Source organism: Moschus berezovskii, chromosome 2 (genome assembly GCF_049115385.1).
Source record: "Moschus berezovskii isolate FMDL1 chromosome 2, NW_MosBer_1.0, whole genome shotgun sequence".
Taxonomy (NCBI): Eukaryota; Metazoa; Chordata; class Mammalia; order Artiodactyla; family Moschidae; genus Moschus; species Moschus berezovskii.
In genome coordinates this window covers 70417899-70433689 of record NC_142461.1, presented here as the reverse complement: position 1 = coordinate 70433689, position 15791 = coordinate 70417899, and positions in this window count along the sequence as shown.

Below are 15791 nucleotides of genomic sequence, written 5' to 3'. Positions count from 1 at the left end.
TTTGAATTGTTTCTGTGCTGGAAAAATAATAAACCCAAAAATATAGCATTTTTATTACTCTTTTTATTAATTCAATCCAATTCCCTGAGGAAATGCTACATATGTACTTATGTTTGCATGTATTTTTCCTGTTATTATTTTAAACAAGAAGTATTTTTGGAGCTAATTAGGCTCCTTTTTCTCCTTGATCATCCCTAAGCTCAGAATCAAATTTCCAGCTGAAACACATTGAATCTAGTGTATGTTACAGTCTTCACACTTGTGTTTCCTCTTGTAACTTCTCCATCTCCTCTATTCAAGAACCTAATGTTGAGTCCCATTTATAATTTGGTTTCTATTTTTACATATTTATGTACTTTCTGAAAAATAAATTGCCTAAAATGATTTGTAGAAAAATAAGGGCGTTCTCAGTATTGTCCAACTCTGTGACCTCATAGACTGCAGCCAACCAGGCTTTTCTGTCCATGGGATTCTCCAGGCGGGAATACTAGAATGGGTTGCCATTTCCTCCTCCAGATGATCTTCCTGACCTAGGGCTGGAACCTCATGTCTCCTGAGTCTCCTGCATTGGCAGGCAAGATTCTTTACTACTGATCCACCTGGGAAAAATAAGGGAACAGAATTTAAAAATCAAATTTGTCAGGCTTTAATTTAGTGCTTGTTGTACATCTAGGACAACTTGGGACATAGAGAGAAAGAAATAGGCACCCACACACAAATTAAGAGACATAAATCCTGAGCTGAGAATTTGTATCATCAACATTTTTTTCTTTTCTGAGAATTAACAACTCTGGGGCCAGTGAGGAGAGTTTGAGTGGGGGGAGGGGGCGACTTCTGAAAGAACTGTATTCTGAAATGTAGGAAAGAAAAATAAACATATATAATTCTTTCAGGAGATTTTTTAGTACATATAGTTAAGAATAAGTTTGTATCTTTTATATTGGTTCCTTTTGTCATTACAGTAAATAGCCTCAGATTCTTATAACCCACCCTGCTCATCTGCTCAAATCACAGATGATTTGATCTGTGTTTATCACTTGTTCTATGAGTAGTTCTTCACTTCTGTTTGTTGCTACCATGATTATAAAATATTCTACTATAACAGTTCTTAAATGCACAGTAGCACTATAAAATAGTATCTTCAGTAGATATTAAAACAATTTTAACGTTGAGGCAAAAATTAGTAAAATTCCCTCCTGTATGTTAAAAGTTCCTGAAAAGCATTTAAAAAACTAAAACTCTCACATCTAAAAATATCCCCAATTTTTCTGGCTTTGTTAGGCTTATGAGTTATCTCAAAACCACTCAAAACATTGCCATTAAATAAAAAGAAAATAATTGATGCATAGTCACTATAGTGAGTACGCATAGTCCACTATACTTGGTTTCAGAGTTGAGAAAATTAATACACATTTCAGATCTTAGTTTTGTGATATATTTGACTTTGAAGGAGCAAGACAATAAGTGGAATCTATCAAACTTTGAGATCCATTAAGTTGTCATACTCTAACTTTCACATTTTCTTTAGAGCTAAGTTAACATTCTTTGTATTATCAATAAAAATGTTATTTCTATTTATATTCAAGATCTGACTTTCTTCATTTTCAATGCTATCAGCATTTAAATAAGTAACGTTAGATTTTGACTTATTCTGAAGAAGTTTTAAAGTGCCATTATGCAGTGAATTTTGTGAAAGCTTTAATTTGAAAGTTAAATATTTAGTAGAATATGGACAGTTTTAGAACAATTACATAATCTATGTAACATGAATAACTCACAAAAAATTCAAAGCATACATAATTCTCAAAATAGGCACAAATTATTTTTAAAAAATAAATATTTTATATTCATGTAGATATTTATCAATACTTTCTCATTATGTAGGAATTAGTGAATAAATGTAGAACAAGATTTTATAGCAATTATGCTGCTGCTGCTGCTGCTAAGTCGCTTCAGTTGTGTCCGACTCTGTGCGACCCCATAGACGGCAGCCCACCAGGCTCCCCCGTCCCTGGGATTCTCCGGGCAAGAACACTGGAGTGGGTTGCCATTTCCTTCTCCAATGCGTGAAAGTGAAAAGTGGAAGTGAGGTCGTTCAGTCGTGTCCGACTGAGTGACCCCATGGACTGCAGCCTACCAGGCTTCCCCATCCGTGGGATTTTCTAGGCAAGAGTACTGGAGTGGCTTGCCATTGCTAGACCTTGTCAAAACCAGACCTGTTTCATTATTATAACAGTATTATATTATTAATATATCTTATTCATCTCTTCATGAATTCAACAAATATTTGCTTTGTCCTTAATATGTGTATGGATCTGTGCTAAACGCTTGATAGTATGATATTTAGCAAGGTTAGTTTTGGCTTTTTAATTTTAAAGAAAAGAAAAATTTTATTTTAAAGAAGAGAAAAAATGTATATTAAAAACAAGAAAAATTGTATTTTAAAGAAAATAGAATTTTATTTAAAAAATAAAATAGAACTTTATTTTAAAAAATAATTCTATTTTAAAGAAAGTAACATACTGGAAAAGACTCTGATGCTGGGAAAGGTTGGGGGGGGTGGGAGGAGAAGGGGACGACGGAGAATGAGATGGCTGGATGGCATCACCGACTCTGTGGACATGAGTTTGAGTGTACTCCGGGAGTTGGTGATGGACAGGGAGGCCTGGCGTGCTGTAATCCATGGGGTCGCGGAGAGTCGGACACGACTGAGTGACTGAACTGAACTGAACATATACATTTAGGATGCACTATGATGTTTACTCAGATACTGATTTATAGATCTTCCAAAACTTGCCACTTAATCTATCTTCAGTTTACCCTATACTTGATTTGTTAAAATGTCTATTTTTGTGTTTTCCTTGCTGATTTTGTCACTCGTGGCTGATTCTACAAGCATATAACTTCATGACTTGCATAAATCCTATTTAAAATTTTCCATGTCCAACCAAGTAAAGGTAATTCTGAAACCTAAGCACCAAGCTTGTAATCGATGTGGTGACACACTGTGAAAATGTGTACACATGAATGTAACAACAGAATCAAGTTTTAATTTATTCCTGCTGGTAGATAATAATAGGAAGTCAAGCAGACTGATGTGCGATAGCTATTTATCCAGCCGTGCATTGTTTGTGAGTAAGCACAATGCATGAGACCTTCTTTGTGCCTCATTAAATAAGTTAATTACATAAATCAGAGAAAATTTTTAGAAAATGCGGGTATAATTTTAAAGATAAATGATGCATTTTTCATTGCTGAGAATAAAAACAGATGTGACCATGCCCAGGTGTCAGTCACGAAACATTACCATTCTTTAGTATCTAATGTGAATAAGAAATTAAAAGGTCAAATCGATAATATAGTGCTATTTGTAGAACATGGTCACCAATATAAATGTCTGTCTAATTAAAATAAGTCTAAAGGGCTCCAATGCCATGTTAAGAATTAAAAATGAGATGCATATGATTTCTATAAATTGCATTGAAAGACTTTTTCAACAGAAGGTCCCAAATCCATCATTTAGTTGATGAAAAAACCATTAATAAGTGTATTTATTTAGGTAAACTGGACATGCCTAACTCCTTTTATTTGTCCAGCCTCTCAGTATTCCACATGCCTTCTACTATTATAAAGGATAGTAGCCAGACAAGAGAGGCCACACCTGAAAAACCAACGGAGAGAAAAGGATTAAACAGAGAGGAACATATAGAAATGGTCTTTACAAGGTACATCATTAAGGCAGTGTCTCTGGAGGCAAATATGGGCCTTAATTCATGGATATGTTATTTTTTTCACTTTCAATCAGTTCAAAATATTTTCAAGTTTCCCTTTTGATTCCTTGTTTGATTAACAGATTATTTAGACATATATATCTAGTTTCAAATATTTATGAATTTTTCTGCAAATATTGTTACTCATTTCTAATTTAATTCCATCAAGGTCAGAGAACATATATTGTTATATTGTTAAATTAGATTTACTGAGATTTGTTCAGTGGTTCAGAATGTGGTCTATCTTGGTAAATGTTTTGTGTAGACTTGAAGAGAATGTGCATTCTGCTTTTGAACAGTATTCTACAATTTTAAATTAAGGCATTTTGATTGATAATGTTATTGACATCTTTTATATTCTTACTATTTTTTCCTCTCTGTTCTGTCAACTATTGAAAGTCTTGAAATTTATAACTTTTCAATGTGTTTTTGCTGATTCAATTTGAATAGTTAACTGCCTTTTACAGAAAATTAAATAATAAGAAAAAGACTTTATATTTGCTTGCATAGTTTTTTTTTTTTTTTGATGTTTTTTCATTCTTTGTGCAGATCCAATTTTTCCACTGGAATCATTTTTCTTCTGCCTGAGGGCTTCCTCTAGTATACCTTCTAGTGTAAATCTATAGATTATTAAATGCAGCTTTGATATTTGTTCAAAATTCTTTTTATTTCACCTTAAATTTTTAAAATATCTTTCACTTTAGCTAGAACTCTTTTTCTCTTCTGTCAATGTTTTAAAGGTATTACCCAGCTGCCCTCTGACTTTCATTGTTTCTGCTGAGTGTTTGGCTATTATTCTTAGTTTTGTTCCACACTATTGTATTGTTTGATTGCTTTTAAGATTTTATACTTATCTATGGTTTTAAACAATTTAGTTACAACATACCTTCGTATAGTTTTATTCATATTTTTTTCTTTTTGAAGTACTTTGAATCTTCTATTGGATTTATGAGTTTACAGGTTTCATCAAATTTGGAAAAGTTTTGGCCATTTATTTCTTTAAACACTTTTTCTGTATCCACCCTTCTCTCCATCAGAGATTTAAATTTATGTATATGTGGTTACTTTTTGTCACAGCTCACTGATACTCTGCTAATTCTTTTTCCTAATATTTTCCTCTCTGTATTTCATTTTGGATAGTTTCAATTTATTTGTCTTTGTATTCACAGATCTATTTCTCTATAGTGTTAATCTGTTTCTAATCCTATCCAATGTTTTTCATCTCAAATATTGTTTTAATACCCTTTCATGCTATTTTATCATAGTATCATTGCTGGGAATGTTTAAACTAATTGTTTCCTCTTTATGAGTCATTATTATTTTCCTGCTCTTTGAATGTCTTACACTTTTTGTTAGACGTCAGAAATTGTGAATTTTGTCTGTTTGGGGTGCTGGATATTTTTCATTCATGTAAATGTGATGAAGTTTTGTCCTGAGATGCAGTTAATCTTACTTGGAAATCATTTAATCATTTTGACACTTGGTTTTAAGTGGTATTTAACAGACCAGAACAGTTTATTCTAGATCTAAGTTTGCCCCATTATAGAAACAAAATCCCTGAGTACTCCCGTCAATGCCCTCTACATTATGAGGATTTTTTGTTTCATTTTGTTTCCCTTAACTCAGTTTCTTCAGCTGAAAACTTCCCCTGAAGATCTCTGGAGTGTTCTGTTTATACAACCCTCATCTTTTCAATACTTTGTTTCTCAAACTCTTGCATCCTTGGCTTTCCATGAATCTCAACAACAACCTTTATCAATTCAAGGAGACCTCAGGGTTCTGCCCAATTTGTCTTCTTTGTGACATGTCTTGTAGTCTCTCTCAAAGGTAAGCTCAGGCAATCTTAAGACTTAATTTACATTTTTCCAAATCACTATTCTTGATTGCCTAGTATTCAATGTCCTAAAAAATGTTATTTCATAAAGATTGCCTGATTTCCTTTTGTGCTTTTGTCTGTTTTTGGTTTCTGTTCTTAATTGTTTCAGAAATGATGTAAATCTGGTCCCTGTAACTCAAACATATCCTGAGGTGGATATCTGGATTCTTTGCAATTCATATTTACATTAGTCAAACATTTTAGTTTCTTGTGCAGGGTTTAGTTAAGAATATAATTTTCCAAAATGAGAGTCAATATATAATACAAGATTTATTCCCTAATATTTAATTAGGATAATTTTTCAGAATATAGCCTCACTATTTTTGGAATGCCATTATTAATAAAAAAATTTTGACATATAGTTCCTAACTGTAGACTGCTTAGGTATAAAGAAACTGCTGTTTAATTTTTATTTTCCACTAGAAATTCCTTATTTGAGAACAGTATAAATAACATGGACCACACTACTTATATGGTCAAAAGTTCAAAATTTCTTTTTTTCCAGAAAAGTATGTACAAAGATAATTGACTTAGAAAAATCACTTCAGTTCAGTGCAGTTGCTCAGTCGTGTCTAACTCTGTGACCCCACGTACTGCAGCACGTCAGGCTTCCCTGTCCATCACCAACTCCTGGTGCTTGCTCAAACTCATATCCATCGAGTTGGTGATGACATTCAACCATCTCATCCTCTGTCATCCCCTTCTCCTTCTGTCTTCAATCTTTCCCAGAATCAGGGCCTTTTCCAATGAGTCAGTTCTTCACATCAGCTTCAGCATCAGTCCTTTCAGTGAATATTCAGGACTGATTTCCTTTAGGATTGACTGGTTGGATCTCCTTGCAGTTCAAGGGACTCTCAAGAATCTTCTCCAACACCACAGTTCAAAAGCATCAGTTCTTCAGCACTCAGCTTTCTTTATGGTCCAGCTCTCACATCCATACATGACTACTGGAAAACCCATATCTTTGACAATACAGACCTTTGTTGGTAAAGTAATGTCTTTGCTTTTTAATATACTGTCTATGGTTTGTCACAGCTTTTTTTCCAAGGAGCAAGGTCTTTTAACTTTATGGTTGCATTCACCATCAGCAGTGATTTTGGAGCCCAAGAAAATAAAGGCTCTCACTGTTTCCATTGTTTCCCCATCTATTTTCCATGAAGTGATGGGACCAGATGCCATGATCTTCATTTTTTGAATGCTGTTTTAAGCCAACTTTTTCCCTCTCTTCTTTCACTTTCATTAAGATGCTCTTTAGATCTTCTTCGCTTTCTGCCATAACTGTGGTATCATCTGCATATCTGAGGTTATTGATATTTCTCTCAGTATCTTGATTCCAACTTGCTCTTCATCCGCTCAGCCATTTCACGTGATGTATTCTGCATATAAGTTAAATAAGCAGGTGACAATATACAGCCTTGACGTACTTCTTCCCCAATTTGGAAACCAGTCTGTTTTTTCATGTCCAGTTCTCTGTTGCTTCTTGACCTTGATACAGATGTCTCAGGAGGCAGATAAGATGGTCTGGTATTCCCATCTTTTTAAGAACTTTCCACTGTTTGTTGTGATCCACACAATCAAAGGCTTTGGCATACCAAATAACTCAGAAGTAGATGATTTTTTGGAATTCTCTAGCTTTTTCTATGAGCCAATGGATGTTGGTGATTCGATCTCTGCTTCCTCTGCCCTTTATAAATCCAGCTTGAACATCTGAAAGTTCTTGGTTCACATACAGTTGAAGCCTCACTTGGAGAATTTTGAACATTACTTTGCAAGTGTGTGAGATAAGCACAATTGTACTATAGTTTGAGCATTCTTTGGCATTCCTTTTTTTGGGATTGAAATGAAAACTGACCTTTTCCAGTCCTGTGCCAATGTTGTGTTTTCCAAATTTGCTGGCATATTGAGTGCAGCTCTTTAACAGCATTATCTTTTAGGATTTGAACTAGCTCAACTGGAATTCCATCATCTCCACTAGCTTTGTGTGTAGTGATGCTTCCCAAGGTCCACTTGAAAAGTCACTTAGGGATAATGATTTCTTCTGCAATTTAATGTTTATTTGGAGAAAGGGAAAAATAGAAATAGCAAACTCTGAACAGTATATATGTGACATCACAAAAATGCTCTATCTTTGTTAATATCTAATTCTTACAAGATTTCGACTGGCTTTTCAGAGCACATGAATAGAGTTTGGGTGGCGTAATTGTGTCCAATCAGAATGCATTTGCCATCTAATTAATTAATATTTTTCTCACCTCTGTTGATGTCTAAGGAATTAGACTAGGAGACTTTCTAGATCATTTATTTATTGCTTTCTCTAAACAGAAGTTGTTCTTCTGCATGCAGATTACATATTAATGACTAGAGTGCTAATAAAAGAAACAAATAGAAAAGTAAGAATTTGTTGTTGATCCTTTTTTCCAATGATTTCATGAAACTGCAAATCTTTACAAAAGCTCTCTCACTTTAAGAATGGTTTCTTATAATGTGAACAATGCAGCTTTTGGCAGTTTAGCATTTTTAACCTTGCTATCTTACTTGAGGGAAGATCTTTTCTCTTTCTTTTTATCAGGCTTTGCACCTGAAATATAGCCATAATATGCTTTGTTCTTCTATGGACTACATAAGTTAGCTGTAAAATTCAATTTGAAAAACACTACCCATTACAATCATAATATACATCCTCAGTGACATGTGTCATTGTTGAATAATTCTCTTGAAAATGCTTACTGTAATGCTGGAATGCAAAGTTTGAGTCTATCTTAGATAATTTTATTATAAAGAGTCAGATAGAACAAATAACTCTTTGATGTAGTCTGCATGAGAGTGAGAATAATGTGGTTAAAAAATTAAATAAATAGGCAATATCAACTAACAATAGAAGGGAAATATCTTGAAATCGATTTTTCTTAGCAAAGGGTAGCAGCCTTTTCAAATCATATTAGCTCTGAAAATTGCCTTTATTCTTATTAAAATACCAAGAGTATCCATACAGCAAGGCAGAGATCATGCAAAGCTGAGAAATCATTCCCAGGGTATATCATTGCATTTGGCATTTTGCAGACGGATGAAGTAAAATCCTGAGATTTTAATATTATACATTTCTGTGTAGATATTAAAAAGTTTATATGATTCTCTAAGTGTGTGTATTGAACCATCACATAGACAGACTAAAAATCTCTGAAATATAGTATTTGTGATTGGTGTGATTCAGAATAAGAAGCTATTTCCCTTAGCAACAAATAACTGTGCTAATATTCCATAAATATGATATATGTCCATCCATCAATAGGTACTTATGTTGTTTTCATATTTTGTCAGTTGTAAATAATAGTGCAATAAATAGAGGGGTGCATGTATCTTTCTGAATTAGCATTTTAGTATTTTTCAGCTAAATACCTAGAAATGAAAGTTGGATCACATGGGAATTCTATTCTTAATATTTGATGAATCTCTATACTGCTTCCCACAGGGGATGTACCAGTTTATATTCCCACCAAAAGTATATGAGGGTTCTTTTATTTCCATATCCTATTCCACATTTGTTATTTTTTGCCTTTTTGATAATAGTTATTTTAATAGGTGTGAAGTAGTATCTTATTGTGGGTTTTGATTTGCATTTCCCTGACACTTAGTGTTGTTAAACATTTTCTAGTGCCTGTTGGCCATCTGTCGGAAAATGTCTTCTTTTAAAATCTGAGTTATTTGGGTTTTTTGTTGTTGTTGTATGAGCTCTTTACATACTTTGAATATTAACCCCTTATCAGATATGTGAGTGCAAATATATTGACCATTTGGTAGGTTGTCATTTCATTCTGCTGATGGTTTCCTTTGCTGTTCAAAAGCTTCTTAGTTTTATATAGTCCTAATTGGTTATTTTTGCTGTTGTGTCTCTGCATGAGAAGATATCTCCAGAAAATATTACTAAGGCCCATGTCAAAGGGCATACTGTCTATGTTTTCTTCTCAAAGTTTTATAGTTTTATGTCTCACATTCAAGTTTTTAATCCATTTTGTGTTAATTTGTGTGTATGGTATAAGATAGTGGTCTAGTTTTATTCCTCTGCATGTGGCTGTTCAGTTTTCCTAATTCCATCTATCTTTTAACTATTGTATGTTCTTCACTCCTTTGTTATAAATTAATTATCCATATATGTGTGGGTTTACTTCTTGGCTCTCAATTCTGTTCCATTGATCTACATGTCTATATTTCTGCCAGTACCATGCTATTTTGATTACTGTATCTTTGTAGTATAATTTGAAATCAGGGTATGTGATACTTCCAACTGTGTTCTTCTTTCTTAGGATTACTTTGGTATTTTGGGTCTTCTTATGTTCCATACAAATTTTAGGACTTTTTTGTTCTATTTTATATTTTAAAAACTTCTGGGGATTTTGATAAGGATTACATATAATCTATAGATTGCTTTAGGTAATGTAGTCATTTTGACAATAATAATTCTTCCAATCCATGAGCACACAATGTCTTTCCATTTCTTTTATTCAATTTGTTTCAACAATGCCATTATTTTCAATGTACAGGTCTTTTGCCTTTTTGGTTAAATTGCATTACAGATTCATTTTGTTGATATTTTAAATAGAATTGTCTTCTTAATTTCTCTTTTTACCAGTTCACTGTTGGTGGATAGAAACAACAGATTTTGAAATTGATTTTTTTGCATTATACAACTTTCTATACTCATTTATTATTAGATTTATTTTGTGTAAAGTCTTTAAGGTTTAATACAAGTAAAATCTTGTCCCTGCAAATGGTGACAATTTTACTTCTTTTCCAATTTGGATGACTTTTTTTTTTCCTTACCTAGATGTTTGGCCAGAACTTGTTGATTAAGAGTGATAAAAGTGGATATCCTTGTCTGATCCCTGATCTTAGAGAGGTAGCTTTCAGTTTTCACTATTTAGTATTATGTTAGTTCTGGCTTTGCAATATATGACTTATATTGTGTTGAGGTACATTCCTTCTACACCCAGTTTATTGAGAGTTTTTGTCATAAATAGTTAATTACAAATTTTCTTAAGAGTTATACCTTATTATTTTGTTTTTACATTTTGAATACAATTTTTATCTATCTGTAATGAAAAACTAGAAGATGATTAACCAAAGATATGATCATTCATCATCATCAAAATTTATCATAGAAAATCTTTGCAACATATATATTACATACACATGCAAGAGACTTTTTCGGGCTTTTTATCCATATTCTCAGATCAGGTGAATTACTGGCTTATTTATTCACTTTTATTCTTTGATTTATAAAATTAATATACATTAAATAGCCACTAAGTTCCAGGGGGTATGCTAAGCAATAAAAATTAGTGGCAAATAAGACTGCCCTTAAGACGTTTGTGTTTCCTCTTTTGTGATTTTTAAAGTGTAGGCCTTAGACCATCTACATGAGAAGTGTCTAGGATATTTCTTAACTCTGAACATACCTTCAGTTCAGTTCAGTTCAGTCGTGTCCGACTCTTTGCGACCCCATGAATCACAGCACAACAGGCCTCGCTGGCCATCACCAACTCCCAGAGTTCACTCAAACTCATGTCCGTGGAGTCGGTGATGCCATCCAGCAATCTCATTCTCTGTCGTCCCCGTCTCCTCCCGCCCCCAATCTTTCCTTTTCTCCTTTGCTTCTCACTTCTCTTCTTTCACAGCTATTTGCAAGGCCTCCTCAGACAGCCATTTTGCTTTTTTGCATTTCTTTTCAATGGGGATGGTCTTGGACCCTGTCTCCTGTACAATATCACGAACCTCCGTCCATAGTTCATCAGGCACTCTATCTATCAGATCTAGTCCCTTAAATCTGTTTCTCACTTCCACTGTATGATCATAAGGGATTTGATTTAGGTCATATCTGAATGGCCTAATGGTTTTCCCTACTTTCTTCTATTTAAGTCTGAATTTGGCAATAAGGAGTTCATGATCTGAGCCACAGTCAGCTCCTGGTCTTGATTTTGCTAACTCTATATAGCTGCTCCATCTTTGGCTGCAAAGAATATAATCAATCTGATTTCGGTGTTGACCATCTGGTGATGTCCATGTGTAGAGTCTTCTCTTGTGTTGTTGAAAGAGGGTGTTTGCTATGACCAGTGCGTTCTCTTGGCAAAACTCTATTAGCCTTTGCCCTGCTTCATTCCGTGCTCCAAGGCCAATTTGCCTGTTACTCCAGGTGTTTCTTGACTTCCTACTTTTGCATTCCAGTCCCCTATAATGAAAAGGACATCTTTTTTGGTGTTATTTCTAAAAGTTCTTGTAGGTCTTCATAGAACCGTTCAATTTCAGCTTCTTCAGCATTACTGGTTGGGGCATAGGCTTGGATTACTGTAATATTGAATGGTTTGCCTTGGAAACAGAGATCATTCTGTCGTTTTTGAGATTGCATCCAAGTACTGCATTTCGGACTCTTTTGTTGACCATGATGGCTACTCCATTTCTTCTAAGAGATTCCTGCCCACAGTAGTAGATATAATGGTCATCTGAATTAAATTCACCCAATCCAGTCCATTTTAGTTCACAGATTCCTAGAATGTCTACGCTCATTCTTGCCATCTCCTGTTTGACCACTTCCAATTTGCCTTGATTCATGGACCTAACATTCCAGGTTCCTATGCAGTATACCTTATGTCACCCCAAATATTTCTGTGTATGGGTTTCCAAAGTCTATATTTTTAACATATATCCTCGTTGATTCTTTTGTCTTTTTAAAATTTTCTTTTATTGTAGTATAGTTGCTGCTGCTACTGCTGCTAAGTCACTTCAGTCGTCTCCAACTCTGTGCGACCCCAGAGACGGCAGCCCACCAGGCTCCCCCAACCCTGGCATTCTCCAGGTGAGGTGTATCTCCTCACAGCTGCCCCTCCTGACCTTGAACGTGGAGTAGCTCCTCTCGGCCCTCCTGTGCCCACACAGCCACCACTACTTGGACGTGGGGTTGCCAGGAGAAATATCAATAACCTCAGATATGCAGATGATACCACCCTTATGGCAGAAAGTGAAGAGGAACTAAAGAGCCTCTTGAGGAAAGTGAAAGAGGAGAGTGAAAAAGTTGGCTTAAAGCTCAGCATTCACAAAAGTAAGATCATGGCATCTGGTCCCATACTTCATGGGAATAGATGCGGAAACAGTGGAAACAGTGTAAGACTTTATTTTGGGGGGCTCCAAAATCACTGTGGATGCTGATTGCAGCCATGAAATTAAAAGACACTTACTCCTTGAAACTGCAATACTTTGGCCACCTCATGTGACGAGTTGACTCACTGGAAAAGACTCTGATGCTGGGAAAGGTTGGGGGCAGGAGGAGAAGGGGACGACAGAGAATGAGATGGCTGGATGGCATCACCGACTCTGTGGACGTGAGTTTGAGTGAACTCCGGGAGTTGGTGATGGACAGGGAGGCCTGGCGTGCTGGATTCATGGGGTTGCGGAGAGTCGGACACGACTGAGCAACTGAACTGAACTGAACTGAACTCCTTGAAAGGAAAGTTATGACCAACCTAGATAGCATATTGAAAAGCAGAGACATTACTTTGCCAACCAAGGTCCGTCTAGTCAAGGCTATGATTTTTCCAGTGGTCATGTATGGATGTGAGAGTTGGACTGTGAAAAAAGCTGATAACCGAAGAATTGATGCTTTTGAACTGAGGTGCTGGAGAAGACTCTTTAGAATCCCTTGGACTGCAAGGAGATCCAACCAGTCCATCCTAAAGGAGATCAATCCTGGGTGTTCATTGGAAGGACTGATTCTAAAGCTGAAACTCCAGTATTTTAGCCACCTCATGTGAAGAGTTGACTCACTGGAAAAGACTCTGGTGCTAGGAGGGATTGGGGGCAGGAGGAGAAGGGGACGACAGAGAATAAGATGGCTGGATGGCAGGAGTTGGTGATGGACAGGGAGGCCTGGCGTGCTATGATTCATGGGGTCGCAAAGAGTCGGACACGACTGAGCGACTGAACTGAACTGTAGTATAGTTACTTTACACTGCTGTATAGTTTCTGCTCTATAACAAAGTGAATCAGCCTTATGTGTGTATATATCACCTCTTTTTTTATTTCCTTCACATTTAGGTCACCACAGAGCACCAAACAGAGTTCCCTGTGCTATATAGTATGTCCTCATTAGTCATCTATTTTATACATAATATAAAATATATATATATTTAATTGTGTGCATATATATTTATATGTGTGCATATATATTTATATGTGTGTGTGTGTATATATATATATATATGTCAATCCCAATCTCCCAATTCATTCCACACTCCGTATCCTGGTTGGTATCCATACATTTGTTCTTTACATCTGTGTTGTTCTTTAAAATTTGCACACTGAACTATTGTATTTCAGCATTTCCCATTTTTAGTATTTCCCATTCCCATACCTTCTGAGTCTGCATCTTAACTCATCGTCAAAGTCTTTTTCCACTTTAAAGTCTGAGAAGGATTGATGTGGTCTATATGATTTCTGAAGCCAATCTTGTGATGTAGGTACATTATATGACCAAAAGAGTGATGTAGGAAAGACCAATAAAAATGTCCTCTGAAACGAAGTTGACTATTAACCATTATTCTTTCTTAAACATTTCTCAGGTGAATCTATTTACTACACTTTGATTGGGTTTCTTTGTTTGTTTGTTATGTTCCAATTGACCCTGAAAATATAAACAATAGTGATGTACCACTTTGGCTGATCAGTTACTCTCTGAATACTAGTTATCAGCCCGATGCTGGGGTACATGGACAACGAATAGATTGAATAGATTGAAGGTATGTATTACAAAAGTAAGAGAAACCACAAATGTCAGGGTTAGTGCAACCTGTCTTCAATCATCTTTTCACTCACGTTAGTCAGCAAATGTTTATTAAACTTTTCCTATGAGCCAGGGATTAAATAACATCTAAATTTTAAGAAGAACAAATATTTATCGAATTTCACTATGTAACAGTGATTCTTTTTAATTGTCACATGTGTTATCACATTTAATTGTCACAATCCTATAATGGAGGAACCGTGATCTCTCATGTCTTACAAATCAGGAAACAGAAATGTAGAGTAACTTGCTTGAAGTCACCCAGGTATAATAAATTTTATTGGGAACTTGAATCCATCTCTTTCCTCAGGGCCCTCCCTTTTTGACTGCTATGCTATATTACTGAGTAAGATGCTAGGAATTAGATCATGAAAGGGATTAGTTAGACAAAAAATTAAAAAAAAAACAAGTGTGCTATATTTGAGGCACACTGGAGCTTAGGTGGAAGTTTCAGAGGAAGTAAGAATTCATGGGGGGAAAAAGAGAAAAAAATGTACTAAAATAAGCAATATTAACAGTGGTAATCAAAAAGAACTTTCAGACCTTGAAACTCTTGAGAGTTTCTCAATCTGGAATTAAAAGAACTTCAAATACAAAACAAAAATAAACAATTTATTGAGTCTACCTGTAGGAATCAGAGAAGGCCAGGAGATGGTTCCCTTGTACAAACAAAGATGGAGGAACAGATTTCTGGACATCAGTTCAGTTCAGTTAAGTCGATTAGTCATGTTCAACACTTTGCGACTCCATGGACTGCAGCACGCCAGGCCACCCTGTACATCAACAACTCCCAGAGCTTACTCAGACTCATATCCATTAAGTCAGTGATGCCATCCAACCATTTTATCCTCTGTCATCCCCTTTTCTTCCCACCTTCAATCTTTCCCAACATCAGGGTCTTTTCCAATCAGTCAGTCTTTCACATCAAGTGGCCAAAGTATTGGAATTTCAGCTTCAGCATCAGTCCTTCAAAGGACTGAGTTCCTTTAGGATGGACTGGTTGGATATCCTTGCAGTCCAAGGGTCTTTCCAGAGTCTTCTCCAACACCACAGTTCAAAAGTATCAATTTTTTAGGGCTCAGCTTTCTTTAGAGACCAACTCTCACATTCGTTACATAACTATTGGAAAAACCATAGCTTTGACTAGAAAGACCTTTGTTGGCAAAGTAATGTCTCTGCTTTTAAATATGCTGTCTAGGTTGGTCATAACTTTCCTTCCAAGGAGTAAGTGTCTTTTAATTTCATGGCTGCAATCACCATCTCAGTGATTTTGGAGCCCCAGAAAATAAAGTCTGTCACTGCTTCCACTGTTTCGACA